General features: G+C 34.4%; 1 protein-coding gene across 4 annotated transcripts in view; it reads right to left on the minus strand.

Annotated features, from left to right (window-relative positions):
- The window catches only part of TBC1D5 (TBC1 domain family member 5), a 485,401-nt gene that overhangs the window by 356,822 nt on the left and 109,939 nt on the right, over window positions 1-18,640 (minus strand). For 3 of the 4 annotated variants that reach the window (XM_053668967.1, XM_053668963.1, XM_037143968.2), the window contains one exon: window positions 11,275-11,483. The gene's annotated coding sequence lies outside the window, so the exon portion shown is untranslated. The remainder of the gene's footprint in view (window positions 1-11,274; window positions 11,484-18,640) is intronic. The other variant, XM_053668964.1, reaches the window with a different exon arrangement.

Here is an 18,640-nt window from a genome sequence, read left to right on the forward strand (position 1 = left end):
AAAAAGAGGCATTCCTAAAATATTTTGATTAATGGATTATGTGTATATCTTCCCAAGGGGACAACTTCAGAGGAAATAACACACATTTGAATAAATAAGCTCTGATATATTTGTTTAAAAATTCTCCTCACTAATTTATAGTCATATGTAATAGAGAAAGCAAACTGTAAAAGACATCAAGTTCTTTGCAGAAGTAAATTTTCATTTGAAATTTACACATTCAAACTAAATATTTTCTTGCCACCCAACAGTAAGAAAACGGAAAGTGATAAAGGATAGGAAGGTACAATAAAGTGAAATAAGGATTAAAGGCTATTATATTTACTACTTTTTGAGAACTAAGTGACTATGGAAGAAAAACAGACAAACCTTCAAATCTACAGCAAGCATTCTATAACAAACATCAATAAATCCACCAAAAGCAGTCCTTAAAGTCTGCACAGATATATTTATCTTTTACTAAGCTTTACCTCATCTTTTACTTTCTGTTGTAGTATATGCAGAAGCGATGCCAACTAATAAAAATTCATCAAAAAATGCAACTCATTTTCAAATAATACTATGTCTAGAAAAGCAAACTACTGTCAATTACATTTTATCATTTAAAGGATAGTAATTTTTACTCTAATCCATGCAATGTTTTGAAATAGGTATAATTAAAAAACTAACTTGTAACTTGTAATTACTATACTTATGCATCTATAGAAACATCCACACACTTTAAAATTATATATTTTCTTCAATTCATCTGAACCTAAAAATTCTTCCCAGTTTTATTTTTAAAAAATTTAGTAGAAGGCATGTAATTTTACCTTTTTTGTTGATTTGTTATGAAAATGCTACAAAACAAATACTTTGACCACAAACACTGGGTGTTCAATGCCTTCAATCAAACCACTACAATTAATATGAAATTCTAAATACAGAATATAATGCCACATAAATAGTATAACAGCCAAGTTCTGTCTAAGAAGCCATATGTTTTTTCCCATTGTTCAAAAAAAGGAGATGACTTCCCGTCACTTATGTTTCTGATTAGCAAGGTGATTTATGCCACAATCACTAAAAATGCCAGCAAGTGAATGAGAAAATGCATAGTGACTGCACCAGATGTGCACAATAAACAGGAATCCCATTGTAATCTCTGGTACTTAGTTTATATGAAGGTAATGTAGGAAACACTCTTGGATATGGCAAAGTCACTCTTTTTTTACATTTGACTATAAATGATATGAAATAAATTGTGTGTTTTATACTTTATGGCATGCATACATTGATAAATTAGGTACCGTTTTGTATCCTGACTTATCTACAAGACAAACCTGGCTAAGATCATGGGGATTAATTGCTTCAGAAGTGTGAAATGCAGCTTTTCCATTCTTTTCTGCACACTCAGTGAAGAAACAATGATTAATCACTGTTTAACTATTCTCTTGAGGATCTATAAGATTGCCAAAGCAGGACTTATCCTCATAAATCCAAAAAATACAGGTTTAGATTTTTTGCCAACAACTGAAAGAACATGAACTTAAACCCATTTGTTATCAGATTAAAATAATGTCAAGGTTTTAGAATCCCACTGGTACACAATTCCCTTTTAATCAGTGACTTCAATAAGAAATTAGATTAACACATAACTTATAACCGGAACCCAATGTATTTTACAGAAGTAATAATAAGCATATCTTTTCAAAATTATAAAACATCCACAACCTAATAAAGTCAGACAAGTTACTATGGAACCTGAACTGATAACCTTCCTTAGCTACATAAATACTTCAGTTCCTCTGTGCTATTTATAAAGATTAAAATACATGCTATCAGATGAAACACATTTTTAAATGGTTATTTCATGTGGAAAATGGCTACTTATTCCAAGAAATTTTATTCCAGACAGCTACAACTGAATGACAATTATGTGGATAAAATTATTTAGTTCCAATAGTACTAACATATATATTTATAAGCCTTTATAAGACTGAAAATGTAAAACTCCAAACTTTAAGCCTATAGTACATATGATCCAAAAATATGTAACATTTTGAACAGAAGTACATAAGAAGAGAGGCTTCAAATATATTCCAAGTAATCTAGGCTTTCAAAATATCTTCAGCCAATATTCGCTGCATTCTGAAGAGATTAAGTAACTCTTAAACTGAGGTAAAATTATTGTTCATCCTCTATAAAACTCTGAATACATATTTTTAATAACTGGTACCTTATTTTGTCTCAATAATAAAAAGTTAGTATCATAATGGTCAAGTCATTATAAATTAAAGATTTTAAAAATTCACCTTAAATGGGTCAGCTGTTTAAAAACTACAAAGTATTCCTAAATGGGAATCCCTAAAGTAAAAATTCAAATTTCTAAGTAAAACAGAAATACAGTCACTTCTGAACTATGAAGGGTCCATTTTCTATTATGTCTGATCATATGCTCATCCAACTTCTCCCTTCCAGTGCATGATGCCTCCTGCAGAACTACTAGGTACCACAAAAGACGAGCAGAACTATAAGCAAGAAGAAGTGAAACTGCTGGTCAGTTTCACTGTTCACAAGTCTTTGTAAAAATGAATAAAAGTAAGAGAAAGTGAAACAGATTCTGTATTTTCCTCTTTTCACTTTCTGTATTTTCCTCTTTTCACTTTCTGTATTTTCACTTTTATCGAGACTTGGTTGCTTCTTCATTATCCAAAAGTGAGAATTATGTCTAATTCATGTACATTAAAAACATTAAAATTTTTTCACAATAAGCTTGGCAAAAAACCCTGATTTTCCTTACATCATCCATTTTAAAGAAAGAAAACATTTTAAAATGGCATTTATTTAAGACTTAACTGAGTACCTAGCATAGAGTAAACAGTTAATACATATTTGTTGATAAAAAGCATAGATGAATTCACATTGATTCTACTCTTGAAGCTGATGACATTTTAGAGTCAACAGAAACAGAATTACCCTTTCACCTTCTCCCTATGTTTCCAAATATCTTCTCCAATTAAAAATTTTCAATTCAATGAAACATTTAGGAAGAACCATAGTTCCATGTTACTTAAATTATACCACTAGCATAAAATCCCACAATAACAGTTTGTCTTTGTTTAACTTGAAAAAATTGGTTAGAATAGGACTGAAGGTTCAAGGACAGACATCAATATTAACTTGCAAAAGGAACACAAGAATGTCAGAATGAGATAATGGAATTCTTGCACTAAGGTTTCTGCAAAGAAGTCTGTGCTCATAAAGAGAAAGTCACTGAAAATGGTTTAAGTCAGTAATCTAAACACAGAAACCAAGTCCCAGATGACAAAATAGCAACCCACTGGAAAAAAATGTGTATGTGAGGCCCAGGAAAGGAGACACACTAAATTGTGTTAAATAATAAAGCTATTTAACAGGGAATTGGCTAATAAGATGGTGAAGGAGCAGCTTATGACGTGTGAACTAACTCATCACTGCAAAGAAGAATTTGCTGAAGACCCTTCTCAGAGTTAGCCCGTTAAAAACTGGCGAGCCTTGCCACAAATTATAGATACAATCCACATATTAGACCATGACATATTGTGGGTACATATCAAAAGACAATGAGAAATGTCTTGGCTGGGTGGCTCATTTGGTTGGAGCATCTTCCTATGCACCAAAAGGTTGTGATCTGATCCCCACTTGGGGTGCATACAGGAGGGAACCAATCAATGTCTCTCATATTGATGTCTCTCTCTCTCCCCCACCCATCCACCTTCATCTCACTCTAAAATCAGTAAACATATCCTCGGATGAGAATTTGAAAACGAGAGATAACTTTCGTTCTTGCTTAAAGGGGAGTGCAATAAATTAGAGCCTAAATTTAGAGGGAATTAAAATAAAGTTAGAAGATGAACAAGTAATCTTATTTCTTACTATTACTAACATAACAGCAGGCACACCTAAAGACAGAGTACTAAGTAAATTGACAGTATGCCAAATTAACTGACCCTCAGTAAACGTGTCCAAGGTGGACAAGTGAATATATGGATGTATAGAAGGTGTTACTCAAAATGTCTTCCAGCTCAATGACCAAGAAACTTGTGCCAGGTTTTAGGGAATGGTAGGGCCTATAAAGACTAAAATTAGTTATTTAAACTGAAGAGATGATGCACTAGAGGTAATACGGACAATCAGAAGCACAAGGATGATCAGTTTTTTAATCTTACCTGTTAACCTACCCATTATCCTTCCTAAATTAAGCTCTACAGTACTGACGCACAAGTTGATGGCTCTGCTTCTGACCTTAATGTAGCTTGGTGGTCCTCTAAAACACACTACTTGCTTACACACTTGGGATTTTTCAAAAACTTCAAAGGAATATTATTCATAAATGCCTACTGTTTTTATTAATTCTGTTAACAGAATTTGTTTAAAAACACAAAATTCCTATACTGGAAACCACCATTCATTTATTTACATCGCTAAAACAAAACCCACAAAGGGGTAATCAGAACAAGAAAAGCCTAAAGAAGTGAAAAGCAGCTCGTCAGGATGCTTCTTGCATGTTACATATCCTGGAGGTAGACCAAAGATTTTCAAAGATGGATCTGTGCCTATAATATATACTCTGCCTTCCTTCCTATTATTAAGGCTAAACCATCTACGTCCCCATCTAAAACCCTTCCCTCCACTTGTGTACACTGCTTCAGCAATTTCCCCATTCTTTCTTATATCACCAATTTATTCTTCTTTATTGGAACATTACCAATACTAGTGTATGTGCATTCTCTTCTTTAAAAAAAAATCCTTCCTTGGATTTTTTAAAATCCAAGATGCCCCCTTAAACTGCCAGGTGTGTTTCTCTTTAACACCCACTTTCCCTTTAACACCCTCCACAGATATGTCCTCCACTGAAGCTACTACTCTTCTCCAAGTCACCAATGACCTCTGAATGGTAAAATCAAGTCGATTCCCACTTCATCTACAACTGTGCTTTCACCAACATTTGTCAGAAGCTCACTCCCCTTCCTTAAAACATTTATGTCACTTCAGCTTCATCAGCTTTCAGATACTCTGAAAAACAGAAATTTCCCTCCTACTTCAATGCTTTTTCTTGCCACAATTTTCTTTCCTCCACTAACTTCCCTTCTCCTAACCCCATAAAGTGCCTGAAAGCTAGGACTTTCACTTGTTTGTAGCCACATTAATTGGATTGCATCAATTTTACCCCTTTAAAAACAGTATTCATAACTGACAACTTCCACACTTTTTCCTTCATCCCAGACCTCTCCCCTGAACTCTAAATCAGTGTATCTGTCTCAACCTTTCCAACTGAATGTCTAATAAACATCTCCAATTAGGTATGTCCCAATCAAACTCCTGACCTTGTTCCCTCACTGTATTCCTTTCGTAATCTTCCTCTGTTGTTCAAACCACAATTATCCCTCACCAAACCTTCTACATGTTCCCTCTGTTATGCCCCTGTTCCTTTAAAATTGATTCTCAAGTCGGCATACTATAATTCTTTTAAATTATTTTAAAATAAAAAGGTATTCTGTTTTAGATCAGCCTTTTCCTATTTTTTATTTCCAGAATACTTAAAGATTTCTATAATCTTCTTTTAACATTAAAAGGCTCTTTGGAACTAATATTTATGGTTTTGAAAAACATTTATCTGAGGGTCACTAATAACTAAAGTTTCATTTCAGTTTTTCCCCCTCTGTTAAATTCGAATATATATTTTTAAATAGACTTTTAAAAATGTCATATCAGTTCATTTCTACTTGACAAGATTAGGAATCTTTTTTCATTTCTTTTTACACATATTTTTATTTTGTTCAGCTATATTGAGGTTTAAGTGACCCTAGTATAATAAAATTAGAACATATTTAATGTATACATCATGATGATTTATGCATAAATTATAAAATGATTCTCACCATCTAGTTAATTAAAACATCCATTATTGCACATACAGGGGTGGGCAAAATTAGGTTTAGAGTTGTGGGTGACATTCCTTTGAGTTAATAAAGCAATTGTAATAATCATAACCTGCATGTCTTTTTCCATATGAACAGCTATAATCCTACTTTTGCCCACCCCTGTATTTATAATTTTTTGATAAGAATAGTCATGTTCTATTCTTAGCAAATTTAAATTATATAATAATGTCATCGATTATAGTCATCATTAGATTTACAGACCTTTTTCATCTTAAAGCTGAAAGTCTGTAACTATTTACCTACCCTGTCCTATTTTACAAGTCCCTTCAGCCCCTGGCAACTATTTTTCCACTCTCTGTTTCTATGAGCTTGAATATTTTTTCCCTCTTTTATAACAGATTGTGCATGTGAGTGATAGGAATGCAGCATTTATCTTTCTCTATTTTGCTTAACTTAATGCCATCAAAGTCCATCCATGTTATTGCAAATGGCAGGATTTCTTTCTTTCTCATGTCTGAATAATATTCCATTGTCCATTCATTCATTGGTGAATGCTTAGATTGTTTTCATAGCTTGGTTATTGTGAATAATACTGTAATAAACATGAGATTGCAAATATCTCTTCAATATCCTGTCTTCATTTTCTTTGGATATACACCCAGAAATCAAATTGCTGGATCACAGGATAGCTGCATTTTTAATTTCTAGAGGCACTCCATACTCTCTTCCACAGTAGCTGTACCAATTGACATTCCCACCAATAGTGCATAAATGTTCCTCCTTCTCCATGCTCACCAACACTTATAATCTCTTGGACTTTTTATGACAGACATTATGACAGTGAGCAGATACCTTGGTGCCATTTTAATTTTTATTTTTCTAATGATTAGCGAGGTTGAGCACCTATTCATGTATCTGTTGGCCATTTTGACGTCTTCTTTGGAAAAATATCTATTCAGTTAATCTGCCTAAATTTTTAATCAGATTGTTTGGATTTCCTGATACTAAATTATAAAAGTATTTTTTATATTTTAAATATAACCTCTTATCAGCTATATCATTTGCAAATATTTTCTTCTGTTTGGTAGGCTGCCTTTTACTTTGGTGATGGTTCCCTTTGCCATGTGGAATCTTTTCAGTTTGATGTAGTCCCACTTGCTTATATTTGCTTTTGTTGCTATGCTTTTAACATCAAATTCAAAATACCACTGCCAGGACAAATGCCAAGGAGCTTACCCCCTGTTTGCTTCCAGAAGTTTTATGATTCCCCACCTTAATTTAGCCTTTATCGCATTTTGGAGTTGATGTTCACATGTGGTCCAGTTTCAGACAGAGGTCCAGTTTCATTCACTTGCATGTAGCTGTCAACTTTTCCAACACTATTTAGTGAAGAAACTACCATCCCCATTATATGTTCTTAGTTCCTCTGTCATAAATTCACTGACCATGTATGTGAGGGTTTATTTCTGAGCTCTCTATTCTGTACCATTAGTCTATGTGATTTTATGTCAATATCATACCACTTAAATTATTATAGCTTTGTAATATACAGGGTCCAGCAGAAGTAACGCCTGCTTGAGGGTGACTGGTAGGGTAATAATGTGGACCTAATAATTTATAGTTTTAATTTGAGCATTTCACCTGAAAGGTCATATGGTGTGCTTGAGTATGATAGTGTTACATTACAGAATTACATGCTATGATTTTGTAATAAAAAATTTTGTCATAAAAAAAGAGGCATTATTTGTGTTGGGCTCTGTAGTTTAAAGTCAGGAATATGAAGCTTCTAGTTTCATTCTTTTGTCTCAAGATTACTTTGGCTATTTTAAGATATTTTGTAGTTCCATACAAATTTTAGGATTATTTTTTCTATTTCTGTGAAAAATGCCATTGGACTTTTGATGGAGATTTCACTGAATCTACAGATTGCTTGGGGTGGACATTTTGTATGGCCATTTTAACAACATTAATTCTTCTAATCCACAAGCAAAGAATATCCATTTATGTTCTTCAATTCCTCTCATCAGTGTCTTATAATTTTCAGTGTACAGATTTTTTACTTCCTTAGGTATATTTATTCCAATGTATTTTATTCTTTTTGATGCAACTGTAAATGGGATTGTTTTCTTAATTTCTCTTTCTGATGGTTCATCTTTGGTGTATAGGAGGGCAACTGATTTCTACACATTGATTTTGTGTCCTGCAAATTTGCTGAATTACTTTATTAGTTCCAATCATTTTGGGGTACAGTCTTTAGGGTTTTCTATATACAATATCATACCTCTGCATAAAGAAAGTTTTACTTCTTTTCTGATATGGACTACTTTTACTTCCTTTTCTTGCCTGATTTCTCTGACTAGGACTTCTAGTACTATGTCAATTAAAAGTGGCAAGATTGAAGAAAAATTTAAAAAACTAACTAAATAAATAAAAGTGGCAGGACTGGTTCTTTGTACACGGGGGACATTGCCTTGTCCTTCATGGCTGTTCACTAAAGAAAACACCCTGATAAATAGCCCAAGTAAAGGACAGTTGGGTCCTTGAGGGAAAAAAGGAGTGGTGAGTCTGGGCATTCTTGTCTTATTCATGATCTGAAAGAGCTTTCAGCTTTTCACCACTGGGTATGATGTTAGCCGTATACTTGTCATAGATGCCTTTATTATGTTAAAGCGTATTTCCTCCATACCCACTTTGTTGAATGTTTTTATCATGAATGATTTATTTTTTGTGAACATCTATTGAGATGGTCGTGTGGTCTATATCACACTGATTGTGGATAGTGAAGCGTCCTTCCTTCTCTGGAATAAATCCCACTTGATCACAGGGTATGATCCTTTCAATGTATTGGTAAATTCAGTTCGTTTCAGTCTGTTGAGGATTTGTACATGTGTGTTCATCAGAGGCACTGGCCTCTAGTTTTTTTTCTTCTTCTAGAGCCCCTATCTGGTTTTGGTATCAGGGTAACACTGGCTTCAGAAAATAATTTTGGAAGTGTTTCCTCCTCTTCTATATTTTGGTAGAGTTTGAGAAGAACTGGCATTAATTCTACTTTAAATGTTTGCCAGAACTCACCAGTAAAAGCCATGTAGTCCTCTACTTTTCTTTGTTGAGAGATTTTTAATTACTGATTCAATGTCCTTCTAGTAATTGGTCTGTTCAGATTTTCTATTTCTTGATGGTTCAGTCTTGGTAAGTTGTGTGTTTCTAGAAATTTGTCCATTTCTTCTAGGTTGTCCAATTTGTTGGTATATAATTGCTCATTGTATTCTGTTATAATCCTTTGTATTTCTGTGGTATTAATAGCAATGTCTCCTCTTTCATTCTTCATTTGCATCCTGTCTTTTTTTTCTCAATATGTCTAGCTAAAGATTTGTGTATTTTGTTTACCGTTTTTAAAATTACCAGCTTATGGTTTCATTGACATTTTTGTCTCTATTTCATTTATTTCTGGGCTCTTTCCTTTCTTCTACTAACTTTGTGCTTAGCTTGTTCTTTTTTATTTCTAGTTCTTTGAGGTATAAAATTAGGTTGTTTATTTGAGCTCTTTTTTCTTAATGTAGGAGTTTATCATTATGAACTTCCCTCTTAGAAACACTTTTGCTGCCTTGGAATAGAGATATTTTTTATCTTTTAGAAAAATTTTCTATATGTACACCAAATTTTCTAAGCCAACATACTACTTTTAGAATCAGAAAAATGCCTGAAATTTATTAAAAGGATAAAAATGCTAAATAAAGTAAGAATGGGTACTAGAAGACACCACTTTGAGAAAGTATTTGGGTTATTCTAAGCTGTCACAAAGGACTGAAAAAGTTAAAAATGTTTTAAATCAAGAATGACTTAAGGATATCAGCACACAATTTACATAGATGAAAACAAACAGGAAAAGAATAAAGACTATACACTCTGCTTTAAGGGACGACTCAATCAAAGACTATCCTCCATTCAAATTTTGACTTCTATTTGTACCTGTGTTCTTACTATAGAAGAACCAAGGGCTGGTTCTTCTGGGAACCAAGGGCTGGTTCCCAGCGGTCACCCAGTTCTTTCACAAATCATTTCATAGATTGTACTGAATGGAGAAAGATGAGAAACACAGAGGAGAGAGAATTAAAGCAGCTTGACAGAGACTAAAAACAACGGCCTGATTCCATTTACCTTTCTAACAGTAGGTCATGAACAAATACACAAGTGATCTAAGGCATGGTTTTTGAAATTATAAGAGTGATCCATTATTAGATAGTTATACGCACCAGCACATATTAAATAAAACATACAAAAAAGATAATAGAATAGAGCCCAGCATATATTCCAGGTAGTCAAGGTAAATATTGTTTCAACTTTTGTTTCAGTTTCATTTGTACATTTGTATCTGTGAAAAATAGCTCAGAAATGTAAATTTTCTTTCTTACTATGGGTTGTGGTAAAAAAAGGAAAAAAGTGTAAATGCCAGCTGACATACCTTCAACTCTAAGTTCAACCATTCTAATTTTGCCGCTCCTTTAACAAATTTAATGAATGTGGAGAAGGAGGGAAAGAGAAAGGAGTGAGGGGAGAAAGAAAAGGGGAAAAGAAAGACACAAAAAAACATTCCCTAAGGCAAGTGCCATAAGGGAAGTAGAAGAAATTTTTATTTTATTTATTTATTTTTAGAGAAAGGGGAAGGCCCTGACTGGGAATTGAACCAGCGACCCTTTATTTCACAGACCCGTGCTCAATCCACTGAGCTACACCAGCCAGGGTGGGAAGTAGAAGAAATTTTTAATGCCCCTCTGAAAACTCAGATAAGAGAAACAATGAAAAAAAGGAAGAGACTGGAAGCCAGTGAATAGATACAAGGTGGAGAGAAACAGATCTGGTAACTCGAAGTAACTGTGGTAGAGGTTAGCATTATTCTGTGAAGGAGCCTACAATCTAAAACCAGTAGAAATGTATAAATACATACATATGTATACACACATACACATTTTTTCATACATGAATCTATGGAACACAAGGACACTGTTATGAAATGAATGTTTATGTTCCAAAATTCATATGCTGAAATCTGAATTCCCAATATGATGATATTAGGAGTGATGCTTTTGGAAAGTGATTAGGTCCTGAAGGTACAGCCCCTACGAATGAGATTAATGCCATTACAAGGAGAGACACCAGAGAGCTGTCTCATTCCTGCCCAGTCTATGAACCGGGAAGTCCTCACCAGACAAAAAATCTCCTGGTCCCTTGATCTTGGACTTCCCAGCTTCCAGAGCAGTAAAATTTCTGTTGTTTATAAGATACCAAGTCTGTGGTATTTTTGTTATAAAGCCTGAACACATGAAGACTGGTACTGGTAGGAGTACATTCTGAATAAATATAGGCTTACCTTTTTAGAAGAACTTTACTGATCCACAAATCTAACTGACACTTGAATATGCATGCTCTAGTTGTGGGTCAAAGGTGATTGAAGGATCAGCACAACAGAGTTCTCCAAATACAAGAGTCTTGGGTGGCAAACAGGACGTAAAGAAGAATCGAGAAATAAAGATCAGCAGAGTACTCCTTCAATTATGCTGCTGGAAAAACAGCAAATACCTAAGAAAAGTAAACAAATAAAATAGTTTCAAATATTCCTATTCCAGAAGAAATCCTAAAACAAAGCAAAAATGGAAAAGACAGGCTGAAAATATGTGTCATATTATTTTAAGTTCTTAGAGGACAAATGTTAGTCTACTCATTAATCACTCTTTCCATTACCTATTTTAACTCCAGGAAGAAAGGGAGTCATTTATTAATACATGAAATAAAGGCATTATGTTACCAAAAAATTCAAAATACTTCAATATAAAACAAATCATACAACTTCTTTTCATTACAATAAAATAAAGTGTTCAAACACTATTCTAATATATAATAAAATATTAAGTATTAAAATCACATAAAATATAAAACAGAAACTTGAAACTTGAACAGAAACATGAAAAAAATTCCACTAAAAGTGTATTCCAAAGCATTAGTAAGATATAAAATTAAAATATACAAACATATAAGTGTGGCAATATTGTTTGTGAATTGAAAATTAATTTCCATAGACTTTTTGCATAACTATCACCTTTAATATATTTGACACACATATATCTTTACATAAACTTTGCAAGAATCACAACTGAATTTCTTAAAATAGCTATCAATTTAAGCATAAAACTTCTTTTTTTAAATTGTTGTTCATGTACAGTTGTCTGCCCTTTACCCCCATCCCAGCCCACCCCCCAGCCCCTGCCACCTCCCTCCAGTCACTGTCCCCCCTCATTATTGTCCATGTGTCCTTTATACTTGTTCCTTCAAACCCTTTCCCCCTTCCCCTGAAATTCCCTCCCCTCTGGTCACCGTCAGCCTGTTCTCAATTTCAGTGTCTGGTTATATTTTGCTTGTTTGTTTGTTTTCAATTCAAGTATAAAACTTTTCAATATTAAAAATTACTAAACATATCATTATCACTCTCCTTTAAATTTCATTCTATATGAGTTTACTCCCAATAACCTGTTAGACCTTATCGGTAGCTCAGCATAAGTACAAAAGGTCAATAGTAATTAGGCAACATAATGTGAAACATAAATTGGTAACAGAAATGAAAAATATTAGGATAACAGAAGTAACTGAAATCTACTGAGATTCAAATTACTTAAAATACATTTTGGTATCATATACTACTCAAGAACAAAGTAGGATTCCTGAATAATAGAAATAAATGTAGGATTAATCTCTAGACAGATTTCTAAAAAATGTTTTATGCGCTGTATTACATATAATTCATGTTTCATTTGTTTAAAAGAATGATTTATGACATTCTAATGTAGCATTTCCTTATTTTAACTTTTAATTTTATCTGAAAAAGTAATACACAACACATTTCTAAATTGTGTAATATGCATATGGAATATACCTAAATATTGTCAGCAGCTCCTTGGTCAGTACAGTCACTTGGTTTTCCTAGATGGTTGAAATAAAGTTGATCAACCACTAAAATAAAGCATGTCTCTATTTCTCATCTTTCCCTTATAAAATACAGACCATTTTCATTCTTTTTGAAAGTAAAAAATATTCAAATATCTTTGACATATTCCAACACTATGTATTTGATGAATATGTATTTATGTTAACACAATATATATCATCACACTAATGTGTCCATACTATGCAGAGAACAATGGCTATTTCTTCAGAGGGTGTGACAGTAACAAAAAAAAAACCTGACACCACAATCAGTGTCCCTGAGTAGTTGTAATTTGTTCTATTTCTAAACACACACTTTATGCTAAGGTCAATTTACATTTCTTACATTGCTAGGATTGTAATTTATTTTCTTGTTCTGACAGGATATGTCCACAAAGAGATCTCACTGACATATCATCAGGCAGAGCAAGAAGGGAAGAAAAAGACTACAGGCAAGATGAGGAGACAGCAACACTATCTGTACAGTGAGACTGTACGAAACAACCAAACTTCCTCAGCAATCCATGTGCGAGAGGAATGTTTACCACAGTCTCACTGAAAGGATATACCAGTTCTTTTTCTAGTTATTCTCTGCGGAACTGCATAAATACTGAGAAATCTAGAAACAGACACACACACGCACATATAAAAATTATTGTCAGTGTATAAGTTACTGCTGCCCTGGGACTGCAATAATTTATGTAACATCTGTTTTCATATTTTTCTAATTTTTTTCTTAATTAACATGCATATTTAACACCTAAATGTTCAGACCACCTCTTTTTTCTGCTGACTGTGCCTCTTCACATTTGAAGCTGTATACTCCTAGGGAGAATTCAGGATAGGCAGAAACCAAATCTTACTGAAAGCACTAATTTTTAAGTGTAAACAAAGAACTAATGCAATTTGCAAGAAAATACTAAAATCTTAAGGGTTTTCATAAGAACATTTGAATCTGCCAACAAATCAAGCAGTAAATTAAAGTCTAAATACCAAAAAAAACATAAAAACATAATTTCAATATTATATTAATCGTCTTGATTCCTCTTTAACTTTTATAAGGTGAGAAACATCTACGTTTCTCACTATTACAATTATTACAACATCTATGACTTCTTGTGTTTGTAAGTTTTAGTAATGTTTTAAAATTTTTACATCTCAGGCAACTAACATATTCCCATCGAGAACTATGGGACCACTAATTTTTTTCATTATAAACTTCAAATGTTATACAGATGTGAGAAAGGGGGAAAGTTTTTATTCTAAAGCTCATTCAAGTACAATCAACTTCTGGAGCCTCTTAATCTGAACTGGGGAATTCAAAACTCAAAATATTACTAGTATTTAGTGAATAGAAAATGTAAAATTAGAGGCTGGTCAAGCCGATGCTACAGTAACTAAAGTATTCCCAAATAACAATACTTAAAATGCCAACACTGTGACTCCATCTGTACTTCATCTCACTTTAGAATTAATCACTTTGTATTTCATTGCCTAGTTATGTACTTCGGTATTCAGTGTTATGTACTTTAATATTTCTCTTCTGTTGGCAGAGCCGTCTGAAGACACTGAAATTGCCTCAGCCTAGAACTTACATTTTATTATGGAAAACAGACAGTAATGCCCAATAACCATGCAAATACATAACTGCAAAGAGAGATAAATGCTATTAAAAATATGGGAGGTGAGGAGCCAAGAGATTGTTATAACGAGAGGCTGGTTTAGGCCCAGAGATCTGCAAAGACCTAAGGGAAGACTTTAATATGAGATCAGAAAGGTATGGGAAGTGTCCCAGTCTGGACACAGCAAGAGCAAAGGTCTAAAAGCAGTTCTATGATAAGCTCATTCAAATTCAATAGAAGAGAAGCAGACAGGCCAGTCACCGCTAGAGAGGAAATGCATATGAAACAAAATGGGGCAGAAAAAAGTCAAGATATGGCAAAATTACTGGAGGATGTTAAATAAGGTACAGCAATAAATTTTACACTGAAGAACTATCAAATGAGGCTGCATTATAGACAGGGGCAAAGAGAGATGCAGGAAGGAGTTAGAGGTGCAGTGATGGTAGCTTAGATTAAGGTGGTGGTGATGAATGAAGATGAAGAAAAGGCAGAGAGAGATTTACAATGTAGCAATCAGTGAAATTTAGTAAAAAATCAGATTTTGTGGAGGATGCAGACAGATAGAAATTTCATTCACTGATGCAAAAGCCCTCAAAGAAGATCAGTTTTTGGAAACTAAGGCTGCTTAGATTTGAACTTGTTAAGCAGTGACCTGTTGAAGATGTCCTGTAGGCATTTCAATGTCAACATCTGGAGTTTTAAGAAAAATCTGGAGCTTTAAAAATGCTCTGCAATATTGTCCCTGATATATCTCCTAGGGCAAGGGGTATAAAGGAAAGAACAAACAAATGGGACTACATCAAATTAAAAAGCTTCTACACGGCTAAAGAAACCATCATCAAAATGGAAAGGGAACCAACCATATGGGGAAACATATTTGCCAACGGTACCTTGAACAAGGGTCTGATCTCCAAAATATATGAAGAACACATATGACTCCACACCAGGAACACAAAAAAATCCAATGAAAAAATGGGCAAAGTACCTGAACAGACAAGTAGGACATACAGAGGGCCCACAGAAACATGAGAAAATGCTCAGCATTACTAGCCATTACAGAGATGCAAACTAAAACCACAATGAGATACCACTTCACACACGTCAGAATGGCCATCACTAACAAATCAACAAACAAGTGCTGGCAAGGTCGTGGAGGAAAGGGAGCCCTAGTACACGGTTGGAAGGAATGCTAACAAGTGCAGCCACTGTGGAAAACAGTATGGGATTTCCTCAAAAAACTAAAAATGGAACTGCCTTATGATCCAGCAATTCCACTTCTGGGATTATACCCTAGAATCCTGAATCACCAATTCAAAAGGACCTATGCACCGCTATGTTCATAGCAGTGTTATTTACAATAGCTAAGTGCTAGAAACAGCTTAAGTGCCCATCAGTTATTGAGTGGATCAAAAACCTGTGGGACATTTACACAATGGGAGACTACGCGGCTGAAACAAAGAAGGAGCTCCTACCCTTCGAGGCAGCACAGATGGAACTGGAGAGCATTATACTAAGTGGAATAAGGCAGGCAGTGAAAGATAAATACCATACAATCTCACTTATAAGTGGAACCTAATCAACAAAACAAACAAGCGAGCAAAAAGAACCAGAGACATGGAAATAAAGAACAAACTGAAAGTGAATAGAGGGGAGAAGAGAGTGGGGATAATGTGGGAAAGAAGGGGAAAGGCCAAGTCAAGGAATACGTACGAAGCACCCATGGACAAGGACAATGGGGGGAGAAGGGTTGAGTGGAGGAGTGGGGTTGGACAGGGCAGGGGAGAGCAATGGGGGGAAATGGGGACAACTGTAACTAAACAACAATAAAAAAAAGAATACTCTGGGCTAGAATCAAATTCAGAATTTACCAGGATATGAGCTGTAAAAATGGGGAACTCCTATCACACACTCTGCATCCTTCTCATTTCTAGCTATCATACCACATCAGAACAGGGAAATATATATTTCATAATTTGACAAACTCATTTAGCCTATATTTGGTTAACTCCACAAGGCATTATCTGCCTCATCTTAAGTCACTGAATAAGAGCCATCATTTATTAGAATGCCCACTCTGGGATAAAACCACAGAAACATGCCTAGGCACTCCAAATACGGGCTTCAGGACATTCATCCTCACAACAGCCTTAGAGATTTAACAGTTATCATACCTGCTTTTCAGATGAGGACGCTGAGGCTTGGCCAGTAAGTGAGAGAGGCATATTTCCAACCCAAGGTTACCCGAACCCACAACCCATGTTCTTTCCACTAAGTAGGAGGGTAGCTCATGTAGTATTGAGGCTAAGCTTTAAAATAAATCATCCTCAGTTTCAATCCCGGCTCTAGAAGATAACTTAAATTCTCTGACATTTCCTCACCTGCTATTTTTCCATTGTTAGGAAGTACTGAAGTTTTAGGAAACATTTGAAACCTCTGTCACAGTCCACTTGGTTGTGCATCAGCATTAACGTGACATGTTCTTTCACCTACGAGTACCAGTTGAAAGAGGACTGAGAGCAGAAACTAAGACCTTGGAAATTTCACAGTATAGGACATGGCAGGTCATTGGATATAACTATTTAATTCAAGGCCCCTCCCACCCTGAACCCTGTTCTTCCCCTAAGTAAGGAGAAGTAGCTTCTAGCAGAATAACCAGAAGGAGATATCTTAAAAGCTGCCAGTAGAGAATTCAGCATCAGTTCTAAAACTTGAGTGCACATAAAAATCGCCTGAATAGCTTCTTATACTGGGGATTCCCAAGCAGACCCTCCCCCAAAAGTTATGATACATCAGGGAAATAGATGTTCCCTCAATTTTTTTAAAACACATCTACCACCAAGAACCACTTTCCATTCTTCAGATGATAATTTTTAATTATTTGTTAAACATATATATTACTTAATTTAGTCCAACACAATTGTGCCCAACCTAATATTAAACTTTCAGATATTATTCTGAACAATTACTATCAAGGTTCCCTTTGCATAGTGGGATGAGTAAACAAAAAAGTTTAACTTTACATAAAATACCTCCAGCAAACTTGATTTTCCTTAATACAGATTTTAGTTTTATGATTAAAAATTAAGTCTCGTGTGTGTATGTGTATATATATATATTTCAAAAGACATAGGACTATTTAAAGAAGATCAGTGGTCCATAAGGAAAATTGTTTTGTAAGAGTTAACCTTTAGTTAAATAAAAAATATTGTATATCAGTAAAGAATCTTAGAAATATGTCAGAGGGTCTGATACGGTAATAATTATCTCAAAAATGAAATATGTGTGTATATATAACCCTGCTCTGTGACACCAGTAAGTGTGAAAATACACTGGTACCAAAGCAGCATTCAGGACAGAAAATGTTTATTATATTTTCAGACACAAGTTTTTAAAAATTTATTTTGAAAAAATTTATTGATCTGAAAGAGAAACACCAATTCGTTGTTCCACTTACTGATGCACGTATTGGTTGCTTCTTGTATGTGCCCTGACCAGGAATCTAACCCACAACACCATGGTGTATCAGGATGACGCTCTGACCAACCCAGCTACCTGGCCATAGCTGTATCTAGACACTTCTGATCACCAAACATTAAAGTATGCTCATCTTCCCTCTACATGAAACCACAACTGTCACCACAAAAGCATACTTGCAGTCACACTGTCCCAGTAGCTCCAATTAACCTTACATACCAGGACATGGTCAGGGCTGCTATCACAACATCCTAGTAGCTTAGAGATTCCAACAAATTCCAAAACTCCACACTTCCACCCAACCAAAGTTAACTGAACTTTTAATTTTGAAATTTCAAGACAGATATTATTCTTTCAAGGCTTATCAGTGAAGCTAAAAGTGAACAGTTAAACTTAAAAGTTTATTACATAAACTTTAATATAAATTATATAAAATTTAAAGTTTATTCCTCTGAATCAAAGAAAACACCCACTCAGGTTGGTTTGTTTTGATTTGATTTTTTTTATCTCATGACTTACATTAGGACTATGATACAGAACAAAAAGTTAAAGATAATCAAGTGTTGAAAAAAAAACTTTGACAACCATAAAGTCAATACTCTGCTGATATTGATACTTACAGAAAGTATCTAATGTAATGCCTTCTCACCTTCACCCCACAAC

Source organism: Artibeus jamaicensis, unplaced genomic scaffold, assembly GCF_021234435.1.
Source record: "Artibeus jamaicensis isolate MK-2021 breed Jamaican fruit bat unplaced genomic scaffold, CSHL_Jam_final contig_519, whole genome shotgun sequence".
Lineage (NCBI taxonomy): Eukaryota > Metazoa > Chordata > Mammalia > Chiroptera > Phyllostomidae > Artibeus > Artibeus jamaicensis.